At 36.2% G+C, this 4,760-nt stretch overlaps 1 non-coding gene across 1 annotated transcript; it reads right to left on the minus strand.

Moving 5' to 3' along the window:
• Positions 1-4,405: 4,405 nt before the first annotated feature.
• On the minus strand, positions 4,406-4,509 carry LOC112798399 (small nucleolar RNA R71). Its single transcript, XR_003200011.1, has one exon. It is a non-coding gene; the product is annotated as a small nucleolar RNA R71 (small nucleolar RNA).
• Positions 4,510-4,760: the final 251 nt, after the last annotated feature.

Consider the following 4,760-nt stretch of genomic DNA (forward strand, 5'->3'; position numbering starts at 1 on the left):
TAGATCCACCTGCAGAATGGTCCAATGACGTTTTCGAAAATTCAGACAGGCCATAATAGAATATATCTAATATGGTCCATCCTGAAAACATGTCAGATGGACATCTTTTGGTCAGCTGCTTGTATCTTTTCCAAGCCTCATAGAGGGATTCACCATCTTTTTGTTTGAAGGTTTGAACATCCACTCTCAGCTTGCTCAGCTTTTGAGGAGGAAAGAATTTGTCCAAGAAGGCAGTGACCAGCTTATCCTAGGAGTCCAGGCTATCCTTGGGTTGTGAATCCAACCATATTCTAGCTCTGTCTCTTACAGCAAAAGGGAAAAGCATGAGTCTGTAGACGTCAGGATCAACTCGATTCGTCTTTATAGTCTCACAGATCTGCAAGAACTCAGTTAAAAACTGGTAAGGATCTTCAGATGGAAGTCCATAAAACTTGCAGTTTTGTTGCATTAAGGCAACTAGCTGAGGTTTCAGCTCAAAATTATTGGCTCCAATGGCAGGAATGGAGATGCTTCTTCCATCAAACTTGGACGTTGGCTTTGTGAAGTCACCAAGCATTGTCCTTGCATTATTATTATTTTCAGCTGCCATCTCCTTCTCTTGTTCGAATATTTCTGAAAGGTTACCTTTAGATTGTTGTAACTTAGCTTCTCTTAATTTTCTCTTCAGAGTCCTTTCAGGTTCTGGATCTATTTCAACAAGAGTGCCTTTATCCTTGTTCCTGCTCATATGAAAGAGAAGAAAACAAGAAAAGAAGAGGAATCCTCTATGTCACAGTATAGAGATTCCTTTATGTTAGTAGAAGAAGAAAGGGGGGAAGAAAGTAGAAGAGGGGGTTCGGATATTTAGGTGAAGAGAGGTGAAGAGAAGTGTTAGTAATTAAATAAATAAATAGAATAGGAAAAGAGAGGGAGAATTTCTAAAACAATTTTGAAAAAGGGGTTAGTAATTTTCGAAAATTAGATATAAGACATAATTGAAATTAAAATTTAAAACAAAAAGAATTTTTTTGAAAAAGAGATGAGATATTTTCGAAAATTAGAGAGGGAAAAGTAGTTAGTTGGTTTTAAAAAAGATAAGAGACAAACAAAAAGTCAAAGAGTTAGTTGAAAAAGATATTAAAATCAAATTTGAAAAGATAAGAAGATAAGAGGTTAGATAAGATATTTTGAAATCAAATTTTGAAAAAGATAAAATTTTTGAAAAAGATATGATAAAAGATAGAAAGATTTAATTTTTAAATTTAAAATTACTTACTTCACTAACAAGAAACTTCAAGATAAGATTCTAGAACTTAAAGATTGAACCTTTCTTAACAAGAAAGTAACAAACTTAAAATTTTTGAATCAATCACATTAATTGTTAGCTAATAAGATATAAAGATAAGAAAAAGATTTTGAAAATATTTTGAAAAAGATTTTTGGAATTTTTCGAAAATAATAAAAATGAAAAAGATATAATTTTTGAAAAAAAGATTTTGAAAAGATAAGATTTTTAAAATTGAAATTTTGACTTGACTTGTAAGAAACAACTAATTTTTAAAAATTTTTGACCAAGTCAACCCTAAATTTCGAAAATTTGGAGGGAAATAAAGAAAAGATATTTTTTTTTATTTTTGAATATTTTAATTATGGGAGAGAAAAACAACAAAAATACTCAATGCATGAAATTTTTAGATCAAAACAATGAATGCATGCAAGAATGCTATGAATGTCAAGATGAACACCAAGAACACTTTGAAGATCATGATGAACATCAAGAACACAATTTTGAAAAATTTTTGATGCAAAGAAAACATGCAAGACGCCAAACTTAGAAATTTTTAATGCTTGAAAAATATGAATGCAAAGATGCACATGAAAAACAACAAACAACACTAAACAAGAAATCATCAAGATCAAACAAGAAGACTTGTCAAGAACAACTTGAAGATCATGAAGAACACTATGAATGCATGGAATTTTCGAAAAATGCAAGAAAAAATTTTAAAAGCATGCAATTGACATCAAACTTAAAATTTGATTCAAGACTCAAACAAGAACACAAAATATTTTTGGTTTTTATGATTTTATGAATTTTTTTTGGATTTTTATTAATTTATTTTCGAAAATATTTTTGGAAAAACGAAAAAGAAAAATTTTGAAAAAGTTTTTGAAAAGAAAATTACCTAATCTGAGCAACAAGATGAACCGTCAGTTGTCCATACTCGAACAATCTCCGGCAACGGCGCCAAAAACTTGGTGGACGAAATTGTGATACAAGAGTTCCAGGTACTGTTAGAGAAGCTTTTTCTTTCCACAACTCCGTTCAACTTAACCAGCATGTGTACTGGGTCATCCAAGTAATACCTTACGTGAGTAAGGGTCGATCCCACAGAGATTGTTGGTATGAAGCAAGCTATGGTCATCTTGTAAATCTCAGTTAGGCAGATTAAATTGGTTTATGATGAGTTCGAAAACTAATAATAAAAAGAAAATAAAAAGGGATAGAAATACTTATGTAAAGCAATAGTGGGAATTTCAGACAAGTGTGTGAAGATGCTGTGCTCCTCTCAAATCTCTACTTTCTTATTACATTCATCCAATCCTTCTTACTCTTTTCCATGGCAAGCTGTATGTAGGGCATCACCGTTGTCAATGGCTATATCCCATCCTCTCAGTGAAAACATTCCTATGCTCTATCACAGCACGGCTAATCATCTGTCGGTTCTCAATCAGGTTGGAATAGAATCCTTTGATTCTTTTGCGCTTGTCATCACGCCCAGCCTTCAGGAGTTTGAAGCTCGTCACAGTCATTCAATCACAGAATCCTACTCAAAAAACCATAGACAAGGTTTAGACTTTCCGGATCCTCATGAATTCCGCCATCTATCTAGCTTATACCACGAAGATTCTGTTGGGGAATCTAAGAGATAAGCGCCCTGCCTAAAGTAGAACGGAAGTGGTTGTCAGTCATGCGCGTTCATAGGTGAGAATGATGATGAGTGTCACGGATCATCACATTCATCAAAGTTAAGTGTAACGTATATCTTGGAATAAGGATAGAAGAGAATTGAATAGAAAGTAATAATAATTGTATTGAAACTTGAGGTACAGCAAAGCTCCACACCCTTAATCTATGGTGTGCAGAAACTCCACCGTTGAAAATACATAAGTAAAAGGTTCAGGCATGGCCGAATGGCCAGCCCTCTCCATGATCAAGAGACCGAATAGTCAAAAGATTAAACTATCAAAAGATGTCTAATACAATAGTTAAATGTCCTATATATACTAGACTAGCTACTAGGGTTTACATGAGTAAGTAATTGATGCATAAATCCACTTCCGGGGCCCACTTGGTGTATGCTTGGGCTGAGCTTGATCTGTCCACGAGCTGAGGCTTTTCTTGGAGTTGAACTCCAAGTTATAACATGTTTTGGGCGTTCAACTCCGGATCATGACGTTTTTCTGGCGTTTAACTCCAGACAGCAGCATGTACTTGACGTTCAACGCCAAGTTACGTCGTCAATTCCCGAATAAAGTATGGACTATTATATATTGCTGGAAAGCTCTGGATGTCGACTTTCCAACGCCATTGAGAGCGCGCCATTTGGAGTTCTGTAGCTCTAGAAAATCCATTTCGAGTGCAGGGAGGTCAGATTCCAACAGCATCAGCAGTCCTTTTGTCAGCCTTTTTCAGAGTTTTGCTCAAATCCCTCAATTTCAGCCAGAAATTACCTGAAATCACAGAAAAACACACAAACTCATAGTAAAGTCCAGAAATGTGAATTTAACATAAAAACGAATGAAAACATCCCTAAAATTAGCTTGAACTTACTAAAAACTACCTAAAAACAATGCCAAAAAGCGTATAAATTATCCGCTCATCAAGAGGACCCTCGAAAGAGAAAGGAGGGAAGCAAGAGGGAAAAGAGTTGTTGGTGCTAAGAAAGAGAAAGAGTATTTTGAAACAAACATGGAGGAGAACTTGGAAAACAACCATGAAGCAGAAGCTCACAACCATGTCAGAGAAGGCCCTGCAAATCATGCTTGGCAAGAAAGGAGAGTTCTAGGCTCTTACAACAATCCAAATCCAGGAAACTGTGGAAGTAGCATCCAAAAGCCCACTATACATGCCAACAACTTTGAATTAAAACCCCAACTCATCACCCTTATTCAGAACAACTACTCATTTGGAGGAAGTGCCCAAGAAGACCCCAATCAACATCTAACCACGTTCCTGCGAATATGTGACACTGTGAAGTCTAATGGAGTCCACCCAGATGTCTATAGGCTGCTTTTGTTCCCTTTTTCACTCATGGACAAAGCATCCAAGTGGTTGGAGTCCTTCCCAAAGTAGAGCTTAACAAATTGGAAAGATGTGGTGAACAAATTTTTGGCAAGATTCTACCCTCCTCAAAGAATTAACAGGCTGAGAGCTGAGGTGCAAACTTTCAGGCAACAAGATGGTGAGACTCTCTATGAGGCATGGGAGAGATTCAAGGACTTAACAAGAAGATGCCCACCAGACATGTTGATGGGTTCAGCTTCACATTTTCTATGAAGGTCTCTCTTATGAGTCAAAGAAGGCTGTAGACCATTCCTCAGGGGGCTCTCTAAACAAGAAGAAAACCATTGAAGAAGCCATAGATGTCATTGAGACGGTAGCTGAGAATGACTACTTCTATGCTTCTGAAAGAAGCAACACTCGAGGAGTGATGGAGCTGAATCACATGGATGCATTGCTGGCTCAAAATAAGATGATCACCAAGCAGCTAGCAGAT

This window comes from Arachis hypogaea, chromosome 4 (assembly GCF_003086295.3).
Source record: "Arachis hypogaea cultivar Tifrunner chromosome 4, arahy.Tifrunner.gnm2.J5K5, whole genome shotgun sequence".
Classification (NCBI taxonomy): Eukaryota; Viridiplantae; Streptophyta; class Magnoliopsida; order Fabales; family Fabaceae; genus Arachis; species Arachis hypogaea.